Source organism: Haliotis rufescens, unplaced genomic scaffold, assembly GCF_023055435.1.
Source record: "Haliotis rufescens isolate VD_foot unplaced genomic scaffold, xgHalRufe1.0.p SCAF_160, whole genome shotgun sequence".
In the NCBI taxonomy this organism is placed as follows: domain Eukaryota; kingdom Metazoa; phylum Mollusca; class Gastropoda; order Lepetellida; family Haliotidae; genus Haliotis; species Haliotis rufescens.
The window spans coordinates 188,466-203,549 of record NW_025963847.1 but is presented as its reverse complement, the minus strand read 5'-3'; the positions used below and the strand labels follow the sequence as shown (position 1 = coordinate 203,549).

The following is a 15,084-nucleotide window of genomic DNA, read 5'->3' as shown; positions in this document are numbered from 1 at the left end:
GCATCGTCATCCACGTTTCAGACACTGCATTAGAGAATCTTCACAGCAAAAATTGATATAGTTAGATGTGTCGGTAAAGAAATAGAAATTCCTCTGGAAATATATACTGATCTTTCGCCCCCACCAAATTTATGACATTTATTATATGTTATGCGTGAAAGGCAGGTTACCGGAAGGCAGGACATGCTTATCCTATTCTCGAACACCTGCTGTCATAACTAATTTTCAGTGATTCATTCATATCATTTTCAACGCTATTTTGCCTTTTGCACTCAATGGAATCCGTTACAGATCGCCGAGACTGGTTGTTCTTTTGTTGACGTTTAATATTTACCCGAAATGAAAATACTAGCTTCTGATTGATTAAGGAACAGACAATTATTTTCCATGCAGCCCGTTCAAAGGTGGGTATACGGATTTTCTGTTGCCAGCTGAGAAACCAATCGTAAAGTCATTTTTCCCTTCATGTTGAGAAATAATCATGCAGATCCAGCCTTTGGTGTTTACATTTCACAACTTCTGAGGGACAATCGAGGATGCTCTTTCTACCACTATTTCACATAGAGTCATGCGACTGTTATTCAGAAGTTGTTTGACCAAGGTTACAACAATCAAGGTCTCAGTAAAGATGGTAGGGTTCTATGGTAGACATGTGGCGGGCATTTTCAATTTTAACACGCCAGTGACAAAAATATATTTATGTCCAATGCAGTTCCTCAATTTGTACAATTGACTTGCCTTTGCTTGAGTTTGGGGTGACTGCCATCGGTGGGGCAGGACACGCTTACCTTTAGCGAACACCTGGTATCATTACTATTTTAGAGTGCTACATATACACATGCTCATGATATAGTCGGATTCGTTAAATCGACTGCTTTTTCGCAGAGATTTCTCAGGAATATGGAAAATGTTTTGTTGCTTTTAATTACACATTAACCAAAACGATAGACGTAGACGATGTGTATCGGTTGTTTTATGAATCAGTCAGAACGCTAGACGTGGATGATGAATATCGGATGTTTTATATACCAATCAGAATAGTAATGGTGGATGATGTGTATCGGAAATGAATCGGATGTGTATCAGTTGAACATCAATCATATAAAAGACGTGGGATGTGTGTATCAGATGTGTCATCCACCAATCAGAATGATAGACATGGAAGGATGTGTATCGGATATTAAACGTCCATCTGAAGGATTTGTGTATACAATGGTTAATGAATCAATCAGAACGATAGACGTTAAGGGTGGCTGTAGGCTGTTTTATACACCTGTCACAACGATACATGTTGAGGGTGTGTATCGGATGTTTTATGCATCAACCAGAACGATAGACGGGAAAGGGTGTGTATCGGATATGTTATACGTCAATCTGAAGGATAGACTTCGAGGATGTGTATTGCATGTGTATCGGTTGAACATCAATCAGAACGATAGATGCGGAAGATGTGTAACGGTTGAACATCAATCAGAACAATAGATTGGGAGGATGTGTATCGGATGTTTTATACACCAATCAGAGCGATAAACCTGAAAGATGTGTATCGGTTGAACATCAATCAGATTGAAAGACGTCGAGGAAGTGTACTGGATGTTTTATACAACAATCCGAACGATAGACGGGAAAGGATGTGTATCGGATATTTTATACGTCAATCTGAAGGATAGACTTGGTGGTTGGGTGTCGGATGTGTATCGGTCAAACATCAGTCTACACATCACTACACTACTGCAACACATCAGAATGACACAGTTGCAGGATAATCAACGCAAAGAAGCATGCAAAGACGTAATTATATCCAAACAGGATGTTGGCGGTTTTGCAGCGTAGCAATCAACCTTTATATACAAAATACTAAGAACCCCTAACACATGTATCTGCTTGACAGCTAAAAAGCCCTATCATATATACAATATGCAGGAAATGCCAGATCAGAAGTTACGTGTGCAAATGTGAAATATTTACCCTGCTCACAGCGAAACAGGGATCAGGCTGGTCATGCTCCGTCGATTGTGTGTCACGTACCACTAATGTAGATACATGTAATCGAAACCACTCAGACAAATGAATGGTGTATGGCAAAAACAGATTGACCACAATTGCATGACAAATATACCATTAGGGCCTACTACGGACTTGATTCAATATCAACGTAATAATGTACAGATAAACTAGGCTAAAAAATGGTGACTCGGAAAAATGACATTTGACGACAACTATTTCTGTAGTACAGGTGAATACAAATTAAGAGGCTGGGGGTTCGTATCCCGTCGAGTTTTAAATGTGCAGCTTTTCTATCATGGAAACGGAAGCTGACAATGTTGGATAGAGCCTTTACTATTTTACGTTACCCCCAACCCTTATGTCTTTAGGTTCTACTACACCAAATCAGAACTAGTTGGGACAGTGCGGTTTTCGTAGTCTTCAGTGCAGATCGAGAGATAACTGCAGGCTGTGATTGGAGGATATTCTGTAAGATTTTTCTGTTTTTTAAAAGTACATCCATCCAGTTATTAAAACTGACCATGTTTGTATATATTTAGTACTGTCTTTTTCAACATGATGACTTATGCTGAATGTGACATTTGGTGCGAAAGGGATGGGGGGTGGGGGTAGGGATGGTGGGGGTGGGGGGGGGGGGGTGGGGTGGGGGGGTGGGGGGGGTGCTCGGCTTCCTGTACTCGGAAAAGGAGTTGGCTAAGCTTGTCATTTCTTATGTTTTCATAGCTGCTCGAAGGCGAAACTCCGCACTCACGTACAGGTAATAGCTGTTGAATGCTTAGGTATTTGTAAAACAATATAGCGTTACTATAGAAGTCTAAACATTAGGTTGTGTGTAACCTGTAACGCCATATGTAATACAAAAGTAAAACATCTCTTAAAATTAGCAGCACTAGCTCACACATTTGAATTGTGGTTTACGATAATAGCCAAAAGGAAATCTTAAGGTTATCAATTAATTTTAGATTTTAAAGGCGTTATCCCACTTTTGCTCAAGGGGATATGGGTAATTATATAGTAAACACTCTCTTAGAATTAGCATTATTGACCCTTTGCATTCGCATTCTGCTCACAAGTTTGAAACGTGATTTACTATCATCAGCCAAAACGAAATATTGAGATTCCATTCACTGTAGATTTTAAAGGCGTTAAACCACTTCTGGTTTTACATATATTATAAAAAAAGTGTTCTGCTACTTTTGGACAGGGTAATGCGTATCATAATATGGTGAATATTCACTTAGAAATACCAAACAAAGTTTATCATTGTTGATAATTAAAATAATACTATCTCTATTATAATGTCAGATTCGGTGATCACAAAATAAAATCTTTAGATTTTTAACAGAAATCCTCCTTACTGTCAACTATTAATCTGCATACAGTATTCAGGAAGTTGTTATCCATAAATTGTGTCTACTTTGTCCTCCGCCAACTTCTAAATAATGCCTATCAAACAATTAATCCATAACCAGTTGAGACACTAATACTATGTCCTCCTAGGCGACACCTGTAAGCTAAGCTGATGTAACTTCCTGGTGTTGGCGGACATGTTGAGCTTTGTCGGAGACCTATTCAGACCTAGAAGCCAAATAGGGCTATAACAAGGTGAGTTTCAAGAACTATTTTCCGACTGTTCACTTAAGTGAGCAATAAGCCGACTATTCCACATCTGGACAGTGGACAAATCATGTTCTCTCTTTATAAAATGCACTGTTGTGTCTGAAATAGAAAACAACCTATTGTTACCAGCAACGCGGGACAGTATTTACTTGGGTTTATCATAGTGTTTAAAACATCCGAGGCAGGCTGATGAGCAATATTTATTGTCAAAATATAGAAAACGAAATGTCGTCCTTATTCGAATGCAGAATTAACTAGGTCACATACACCTTGCATGTACTTTGTTATGCAGGAGGTTGATGTAACTCGAGCTGGACTAAACGCTAGGCGGTGGGATGTCTCGTGGTTTTGCGATTATTGATGGGAGGTGGTAGCTGCATGTTTGAAAATACTTATAAAGTCCCAGCTAACACATAACATTTTCAAAACATTTTAAAAAGGTTTTATTGAAGATTTTTAAAAACATTTTTGAAATGTTTTACAACTATTTAAAATGTTATTGAAATGTTTTCAAAATGTTATTTAAGAGCATCATACCATAACATAGGCGAAACTATTTCATAACATGTAAAACCAGCCGGATCAGGTGTAAATGTTTTTATAATTATTCAAATGTTTTTAAAACACTGCAAACACGGAAACGACGAAAAATTCATTAAAATTGATTAATTGGTGAGCGTCTAGAAAGTGTCCGGAAAAGGGTCGAGTTTTTCAAGCGTAAAAAGATGCTTTTTGCTCCGCCTTGTTCAACTGTTAACGGCCAATCGGATGGCGCTGGTCACCCGACGCACGTGATGGCTAAGGCTTCCTTTCGGGAGCATTAGGTTTCGTATTTCTGGCATGCCTTGCTCTATAGCTAGTATCTGTCCCGCGCATTTACTCTCTGTGTACAGCTCCTGTTTCTGTTGTACGCTGATGACATAGTTCTATTTGGTACCGTAACCGATCCTGGATCTCTATAAACTTCTTAAAACTCACTCTTATTATACTGTCGAAAATGAGAAACTAACGGTTAACATATCATAAGTTGTCGTTTTTGGCAGTGGTATTACAAAGAGAAAACTCGCCCCCTTCATTTTCGACAATAAAGAATTAGAAACGGTAGACTTCCATGATTATTTAGGCATAAAATTCAATATAAATAGGAACTTGCCGCCAAAGCTTTAATCGAGAATGCCACAAAATGTATGTACTGTCTCCTGAAGTAATCCCGAAATATCAATCTCCCACTCGAATGTATTATTAAAGCATTTGATGTTATGGTGTTACCAATCTTACTGTGCGGCACCGAAGTGTGGGGATTTGAATGTTTGAATATGGTTGAAAAAGTTTATTTAAAATTCCTTAAATTAGCGGCTGGTTTAAAATTATCAACTCCTTCTTTTATAGACATATTATACGATCCCAACAAAATAAGTTTTCGACTCTAATATATCAATTCATTAATATGGATGCCAACGTAAACTCCAATATTCGCCCTTGGTTATATAATTTAGAATGTTTATTAAGCTCCTGTGGCCTGACCCAAGTATATGATATGTCATGTAATTTCAAAACCAAGGGACTTGTCTCGTCTGTGGAAAGAATATTGACCGATCATTTTCTACAGTCCTGGAGAAGTTCAATATTGTTCAAAAGGTTTCTATAATAAACATCTTAGGAAATGCCATTATTTGAAAACTATCTCCATCTACCTAAATCTGTTTATTACGCGCTCTTACAATTTCGCACTAATAACCACAGTTTCCCTTTCGAGATTGGCCGCTGCAATAATGTACCCAGAGAACAGCGTCTATGTTCACTCTAACGTCTATGTTCACTCTGTAACTCCCCAGCAATAGCAGATGAATTCCATTATGTATTTCGATGTCAAGCTTTTGATAACAAAAGAATTTCACTTTTTCCTAGAAGATATTTAACTTGGTCAAATGTGTTTTCATTAAAAAGCCTATTTTCAACAACCAACTAAACGAGCTGAAACGTCTATCAAAATATGTATTGTTTGTATTTACAACTTTGAATGCTAAATCTAAATGCACACAGCCTTCTTGATATACATATTATATTTATCTCTGTACTTTATGTATGCTCTTGTACCACCGTGGGTGGTCTATGGAGAAATAAAGAATCTGGATTCTGAATCTGAAATACTTTCCGATCGACTGTAGCGTATTAATTTAAATTACTGTAGGTTAATAAACCCGTTTTTTTTAAGAAATGAGAGACACATTCTTGTGAATTGGCATTCAAGTTAACTTTCACAAGGAAGGGGGGTCGGCGGGGGGCCGCTACGGCACTTGTTGTTTTTATTTTGTTTTATTTATGCATTCGAGTGTGAGCCGCGTTAACGGTATAGCAATACAGCGCGGTAATTTAGCTATTGGTAGCGGGCGAAGCTGCACTTAGTAAACTGCATTGTTGCCGTTACATTGAAGCAAGGTGCTTACACTGTGCATTCATAATATTCTCCCAAAATAATCAAATTTATCATTTTCGGATAGATGTAACTTGCGCGCTATAACGGGGTGTTGCGAGAGTTAGTCCTCAGCGACTACGTTCTGGACGTTCGCTTGTCAGAATTCAAAATGAATCACAGCACATGTTCCAGTGAGTTAGTTATCATTTGGGGACTAGTGCACATTACCATATCCAATTGGCGCTGTGGGTGCTTGAACGCGCTTCGCCGGCTCGGGTAATTAATGTGTCGACGCTCTACCACTGGATCACGAGCGCTATCACATAACATGAGTGCTCGTTTAAAGGGTCATTAGCACTCCATTAACACGCATACGCAATTAAGTAAACAATGTCTTGCGCATGCCTGTGACGTCACAGTCCGCCCTCGCATTCATCTTTTCTTGAAACCACAACCGCCATTGTTTATGTCAACATGACCGACCAATCGGATTAACCAAATTAACGCTTGAAAAGGTAGGAATTTATGGCTGGCAAAAATGCAGTTTAACGGGCGCAGCCCTACCTCTACCATCCGCTCAAGTACCGCGCTGTAGCGCGACCGCTGTCTCGCTATACCGTTACCGTGTGTGTTGGATCGTAAAGACGTGTAAGTTTCCCGAAGAGGTCTTGAAGCGAGAGTCACTGGAGCGTGAGCCACGGTAACAGTATAGCGAGACAGTGTTCACGCATGCAATAGCGCGGTAATTGGGCGGATGGTAGAGCTCGGGCTGCGCCCGTCAAACTGCATTGTGACACCAATGATTCATTAACATTGCGACAGTATTCGTTCGGTTTTCGATCAACATGTTTTGTCACGAAACAAAAAAACACATCCCATTTTAATTCTGGAAACCCATTTGTCCAGAAACTCCACATGTTGTGGCCGGTCTCGGTCAAAGGTATTTTTAATGGGTACATACTGAGGAAGAGAAAAATTAAAAAAATGTTTCGAAATCTCAAAATTTAAACTTTGTCGCCCATGGGCCTGCACATGGGCGAGACTATTTTCATTTGCTCAAAACTCATGTTTGTTTGTGTTTAAAATATATAAAGGTTTTTATAAGTATCATGACATATAATTCAACTCATTTAAACTAAATCCAACTAATTTGTCTCGTTATTAAATATTTCGCACATGGGCGAAAAAGTGTGGCCCATGGACGAGAATATTAGCCTTTGCTTAAAACTCATATTCTTTGTTTTGCAAATGCATTAAGACGTTTCAACAAGTATCATGACACATAATTCAACTCATTGTAAACTTAATTCAACAAATTGAAAGCCTTATTAAAATATTTCGCCGATGGGCGAACACGGTTGGTCCATGGGCGAGCAAAGTTTCATTTGACCAAAACTCATATCTTTTACTTGCAGATACATAAAGGTTTGACAGTAAGTATCATGACACTAATTCATTTGCTCAAAATTCATGTAATCGTCACTATTTGACAGTGAGTCATGAACACATGTTAATGGTAAAGTCGGAATCGTACAATCTGCTCTGCTTTATGAATATGGAAATATGTTTTCGCGGTAGTATTGCAAATACATAAGTTTGTGTCCACAAGTATCCTGAGTCATTATTCAACTTATTTCGTGAACTAATTTCAGCTAAATTAATGTTAAGACTTATTCAAATACTTGACTCAAGAAAGAAAATATTTGGTGCATGGACCAGCAAATATATTCCTTTGCTCAAAATTAAACTTCTTTCCTGCTTATGCAAAAACACAGATGTGAAACTAAATGTATCATGACACATATTTCAAATAATTTTGACATTGTTCAACTATTTATGTTGATAGCTTTATAAAAACATTGGCAAAACATTTCAAATCAACTCTATGCATAATAAGGCATCTTGCAAACGGTTTTGTCAAGATTAACTGTATGCATATGTTAGTAAAAAAAGGTTTTCAATGAAACACGTACATACATATCAATGTATTTACACAATAATTTTAGCAATTTACTATGGGGGCAAAATGAAAGCTTTTCGTTCAACTTTGCCTTTGAAAATATAATATTTTGGTAGTGATTTCTATGAGATATCGAACAGTTACATACAAATAGCTACGCCGCAAAAGTGAATAAAAGAAAATGGATGCACGTTGATATTTTTTAGGCAAGATGAGCCTTAATAATTTCAAGATGGTCTCAAATGTCAACGCAGTCTTCTAATTTATACAGGTTTTTTTACTTCTTGATTGATAATGATATTAGATAATAAATACAATATCATCCTTATATCAAATATATCAACACGCCATAACAAAAGTTGAAAAGCTCCTCTGCAAGCCTCAGACTTTTGCTACTTTAATCAACTTGCGTTCATATATTTGATACCAAAGGACTCTCCATGATATTCCCTATTCTTACATACTGAGAAACCGTTTAAGATAAATGGTATAAAAGATATGTGTGATATCGAATTCCATGTCAATGACTGGTTACTCCATAGTGATGACCTGAATATATTTCATTGATAAGTTACTCGTGCCACAGTCGAAATCACCTACGTCAGTGTCAACACATTATGGTTTAAGGGTGCACTAAATGTTCTTTTATCTTATCTAGTTTGCATTATCGCCAGGGCCTTGTTAATCAACACACATGGCGGAAACATTTTTGTGGAGGGTCACACCAGGTACACTACAGCGCCAAAGTATTGTACTTCAAAAAACATTTTTGTAAAACTTTTGCGTGGCTAAGCGGCGACTTCGTCGAATCTTTGTCCAATTTACGCGTAGCTACACAAACATTCAGGGGAGCTACTGTGGTCCCTTTTATGGGACCAATTAGTTTTATGACCGCCGGGCGTCGGCGCAAGCGTGGTGTTGGAAGACAGGTTATGCATGTACATCCCATATGGTGAATGTGTTTCACTATTCATATTCTAATTTAATTCATAATACCACACCATTACAGTACTCCTTGAAACTTAAAAATGACTTCAAATGTTAAGTACAATAGATTTAATGAGAACGAATAATAAACTACATATAGATTATTCAATCATTGTCTATTTTATCAGCCGCTACGAATGTATCGTTTGCATTGTACAAAGAAGGATTTTGTCTGTCATCTTGCAGATTTAGACTAAGATTTAGATTAAAAACGAGAATAATTGATTATCATGAATATATATTATTCAGTTAAAAGTTTTACATATACATGTACACAGTAATGGTCAGGTCCAAAGGAACGAAATGTAGAACGGGTGTACAAGTGTTTGAATTTGGTAAAATATATTGGTTTGTTGTATATGATTATTAATCGAATTTCTCTTTAATTCTTTTCATTCAAAATGTCCTGAGACTGTAAATGTGGACACACAGTAAGACCGATTACAGCTTATGTTTTTGATGGTATCAGTTCTCCGTTCTAAGATAGTGATGTAAGTATCTACTACCACTAACAATATATGTATATAATAAAATACAAAAATAAACTCTCTGCCGGAATGTGTCGTGCTAATCATACGATCGGGTAAGAATGACTGTATGACCAGACAAATCAACTATTCATACCCGATATATAAAAACCTACCAGATTTTAATAACAGTGCTATTACATGATAACTGAAAGTTCTAATTGGCAGATGAATTAGAGCAAGTGGCTACTATTACCCAAAGCTGTCAATAAATTCTAAATCTTATCTTAGAAATTATAAGCATAATCTTTAAGTAAGCCCATATGTGAAAAGTGTATGTAAAAAGAAGAGAGAAGTATATTAGCAAAGTTCAGGAGTGGTTCTCTCCCTTTGGCCGTTGAAACTGGACGGTTTGCCAATCCCTCTATTCCCTTGTGAGAGAGAAGGTGTATATATTGTCTTATAGATGCTGTTGAAGATGATAAACATTTCCTCATTAATTGTACTTTTTACGCAGATTCAAGGACTGATTTGTGGAAATCTGCCGAATGTTATAATCCACAGTTTAAACATCTCTCCAGTGATGGGGGCGCGGGTAGCCCAGTCGTCCAAGGCGCCGCGATTCGCTGTGCAGAGTTGCGTCCCTTGAGCGCGCCAGAAACCTATGATTGTGGGTTCGAATCCCGGTTCCCCCCGATTATGTTTCTAGGTTTGTCAGCACCATACCCGTGCTCGTGGGTTTCACCGAAGTGGTAAACGTCTGAGACTTGCATCACGGGCTTTCCTCCCACATTAAGCTGACACGCCATGATATAACTGGAATAATGCTAAAAGCGGCGTTAAACCCAACTCACTCACTCACTCTCTCCAGTGATGATCAACTAAATTACCTGATGCAAGCGGGAATTTTACAACCGCTTCTAGAGAAAACTAATGCACAAAAGACAAAGTGTAGGTTAATCTATTCACCCTCCACCAGCCCACAATACTCTATATTATTTGTATAACTTTCAATTATACATTCAATTACTGTGTGCTATTTTTTATGTTATAACATGTTTTTACAACTGTATATAAAATGTGTCTTATAGTCCTTATGGCCGGACATTTGCTCTAAATTGTTTTTTTAAAATGTTGTATCTTTTATTTAAAAAATATGTGACACATAAACACATAAATAAAATATTTTTCTTCTTCTGCTTTGAGTTTTATTCATTACTATATTCACTGCAGTTACTTTTTTTCAGAGGAGAGGGCATACACACAAGAATTATTTTGCTTTCCGTGTGTGAATGCAGGTAATACTTTGCATCTCAGTTCTCGGCTTTATAATTCTTCATACAGGTGGTATATCTGAATTTGTCATGTGTATATGGAAGCTTGTGTATAGCATGAAAATCAATTACTATTCGTCAGTCTACAACAACACAAAACTGTCAAACTAGTTTGGGGACCGCTTCTGCACATGCAATTTGTTTAGTACAATATTTGTTTTTATTACAAATCTGTTTCAATTTGCTTCCACCATTTTCCCTATACACTTTTATGCATGTTTATATTGCTTAATCTTATTCCTCACGTCAGTGAATGATTTCAACCACATGTTTGTGTGTTCCCAAATCTCGTGTATCATAAAACACTTTGATGTTTCTCCTTCCTTATCTAACGTTATAACATTTCGGTATCCTCCAATTAGTTTCACGTCCCATTTGTAACACACCTTAAAACAACATAGGTCATGGCTGAAGGCACTGACTGGTCTACCCTACGTTACTTAAGTATTAGAATGGACTGATCCATGAAAAGTAGAAAGATAATGTTATACTTTATGTACTATATATACTCTTAAAAAAAGAAACACAATACGGATTGTTTGGCAATAAAGCAAAATTAGTGGACCAAGAGGTGCAAAATGAAGAGGATTAATGTGTTATAGTGTCAGTGACAAATTTCCCGGTTCAAATGATCAAGAACAAGGACATACTAACCATTAGCCTACGATTCGGAAAACGCATCCAGTGCATTAACAAAAGGGCCATGGAGCTGCACGTACTGCATGTGCAGCAGCACTTTGAACGGTATTAGAGTGCAGGGTTTTTGATTGCCTGACATCTGCGTCAATCGAACAGTGACAGTTCAAGAACATGCCAAGATTTACAGAAGAGCAAAGAAACAACGTCATGGGCCACTTGCAAGCAGGGGAATCCTGATCAGCTGTAGCCAGGGTTTTCAATGTAACCCAGCACCATCACAAGGCTATGGGATCGTTTCAACAGCATGGGTCAACACGTGATCGGCCAAGGTCAGAACGACCGAGAGTAACCACCCCCGCCTAAGATCGCTACATTCTACAAAGTCACATACGTGAAAGGACGACCACAGCCACATCAACCGCATCCCAAATATCCGGACTGCGCAGAATCTCCGACCAGACCGTACGAAACCGTTTAAGAGCAGCATGTCTACGAGAAAGACGTCCTGTTCGACGTGTCATATTGAGTCGACAACATCGTCAACAACGACTGAATAGGTGTTGTCAATACAGGGTATGGCCTCAACTGCGATGGAGAGATGTCTGGTTCAGAGACGAACCAAGCTTTCTCCTCCGTTGAGGGGATGGAAGAGCCCGTGTCTACATACGTCGGGGAGAACGTTACGCCGAAAACTGTGTACAGGAAGTGGACAGGTTTGGTGGGGGTAGCGTTATGATGTGGGTGGCTACTCTCATCATGGCAGGACAGGTTTGGTCCATATCCAGGTCAATCTAACGGCTCAACGATGCATCAACGAAATTGCAGCCAACGGCAACGGTGTATTCCAGCAAGACAACGCTCGACCGCATACATCACGGATCACAAGAGCCTCTCTACACAACAACTTTGATGTTCCCCCCTCGCCCTGCAGACCCCCGGATTTGAACCCGATAGAGCAACCATGGGATGAATTGGATAGACGTCAACCAGAACCCCAGACGTTGGCTTTTGCGTTGCAAGCCGAGTGGGCTACCATTCCCTAGGATGCGATTCCCATACTCGTCTCTTCTATGGGCAGGATATGTCAGGCCGATGAAGGACGTACAGTCCCTGACTATTTGTCCTAATCATTTGCATCTTGTTAACAGTGAGTGGGTGTTGTACATTTTGAACATGGGCAACAAAACACTAAGCTTTTCCAACACCCTGGTTCGTTTTCAAAACATTTTGGAAACGTTATAACCAAATGTTCACAGAAAATGTTTCTAAAACGTTTCTGGAACCATACAAAATCACATGAATAAAACGTTTTCAAAAGCATTTCTGAAATATTTTACAAACAAATTATGAAACCTTACTGCCAAATAGTTCTGGAAAATGTTTCTAAAACGTTTCTGGAACCATACAATTTCACTTTGTAAAATGTTTTAGGGATGTTTTTATAACATTTTCGTGTTAGCTGGGGTGGAAACAAGCTGTTCCGGCAAATGTGAATGTTACTTACACAATAATGACAACAACTGCAAAGGGCGCTTTAAACCCTTTGCTAAGTAATGACAAACACAAGTATGGATGATGACAACATAATTTACATTCAGGCGACTCGTCGATGGAGATGCTGACGCCGTGATGATGATTGCGAGAGAGATTAATCAACAAACTGTACAAATGCTGGGAATACCTTGTGCACAATGGTCATAAGAGTAATATAATGGAGTCTGCTTAAGACTATATGATGCAAAAGGTTTAAAGCTGATTCTTTCAGCCTTCAAAAACATGTACTGTTATCGTTTCACAAAATCGAGGATCTTCTTAATCAAATAAATGCTCATTTGTTCATGTTTGTTTTAAAAGAAATCTAATTATGTGATAAATTATGATGTATAAAGTTATATATTTTAATAATTGGTAGTATATGATTATTAACTGAGATTGCAAGTGGCTGTACCCTTGATGGCGGTTGAAGGAGTGTAAAATTATTGTTCCCCTTATAGGGTATGAAAGACCACGTCTTCGAAAGTATATTTATTTCTGTGTTGTTTTAATGTTTGGCGAAATTTGTCCATCATCGCCAACAACTGAAGGGATCATTTAAATCCTGCTGGGGTTCATGCAGGTGGCACAAGAACTGTAAGTCCCCATGGTCCCTAGTGTGGTGATCTACCTTCAGTTGCTGGCGATCTATAGCCCATTTTTATATTGTGTTTTTGAATGCTAATTTCCTTTTAGATGCTCTCAAACTAGTTTTACATAGATTTGTGATATTCTAGTTATTATACTGTCCTTCGACGACAGAATTTTTATATTGTTTAAATATATATTATTAATGTCCAATTTTGTCTCGTCACGATATGGCTGAAATATTACCGAAATGACATTTAGGAGATAAACATTCTGTGTTTTCAATGTAAGCAAGGTTACCTGTAGATTTAACCGCGCTGAAATGAATTTGGAACCGAACGCGCAGCGTTGAGTCCAGTGTTTTGAGTGGGTCATCGATCTAAATTACGGAATCACCGCACAAAATATGGCGCTGTATATTCTCAAGCAGTTTGTTTACACCCTAATACTTCACTCGAACATATGACAGGCATTGAAAGCATATAAGCACGGCAACTTGGTAAGCTAACATGAGGTGGGCATCCTTTAAGAAAACAACGCAAGCTTTGCAAGGCTTTCGCTCTACATCGCACGTCACCATTATGATGTCATGTCGCTCACTGTGACACACAAGATTTGACGTCACAGTCGTATATAGAAAAGCGCCAAAATTCCAAGCTCTGTTGTCTCCAAAACGTAGATGCATTCCCTTTGTAGATTTCTATCGTGTTTCTGCAAGAAATGAATTGCCACACATCCTTTGAATATTGTAGTAACTGCATCTGTGCATTTTGTAACCTGTAATTGTAGATATAATTATTGAAATATGCCTACCGACAATGATTGAAAAAAGTGCTATTCTATGAATATTAGCTTCCGCGGTGATGCGACCATCAAACAAGATGTTTCAATCAGAGATGGGTTATTGTGATTTAATAGCCCCTGATTGACCAATCAGAATCGAGTAAATTCCAAATTCATGGCAGAATAAACTTTAACTCACTCACTAATCAGTGTATGGAATCAGAAGTGGTGTCACAGATTTGTTGACAAAATAAATTGTTTCTGCTTTGATTGTTTACCAATGTATTCGAGTGCCTTTGATTCGGCCGTAATCAGTTATCTGGTATTCGTGATGATATAGTCATGGATCCAATTAGAGTGGTGCTTCAACTACATCACCGTCCTTGGATCCATCTGTAAATATTGATTTGTATGTATTGTAAATGCTTTGAAATGCATTAAAGTCTTGTTGATAAATTAGTTGATTTGTTTGATGTATTTCTTCAGTTTAGTTAATTACTGACTGCCATGGTAGAGAAGACAAAAGATGAATGGAGGCTGAGTATAATTTACTAACAGAAATATCAGATTGTAGTCTTATTCCAAGTGGTGGAATAAGAAATAATCTTTTAAGAGATATTAGTAAATAGGATTACAAACACAGTCATACGCTGGATTGGATTTAGTGGAGCGTAATTTAGAGATATATTTAATGCGATGTTGTTTTGACGGATGGCCTCCACATACAAACTATGAATAGGCGACGGTCGA

The 15,084-nt window shown here is 38.1% G+C and overlaps 1 protein-coding gene across 9 annotated transcripts in view; it reads left to right on the top strand.

The window, feature by feature from the left end:
* The first annotated feature begins 3,514 nt into the window (after positions 1 to 3,514).
* Positions 3,515 to 15,084, top strand: part of LOC124127796 — a 28,657-nt gene continuing 17,087 nt past the window's right edge. For 6 of the 9 annotated variants that reach the window (XM_048397185.1, XM_048397184.1, XM_046491165.2 and 3 more), the window contains exons 1-2: positions 3,532 to 3,612; positions 7,459 to 7,476. The gene's annotated coding sequence lies outside the window, so the exon portion shown is untranslated. Of the gene's footprint in view, positions 3,613 to 7,458; positions 7,477 to 10,704; positions 10,756 to 15,084 lie in introns of all 9 variants that reach the window. The other 3 variants (XM_048397182.1, XM_046491162.2, XM_046491163.2) reach the window with 3 other exon arrangements.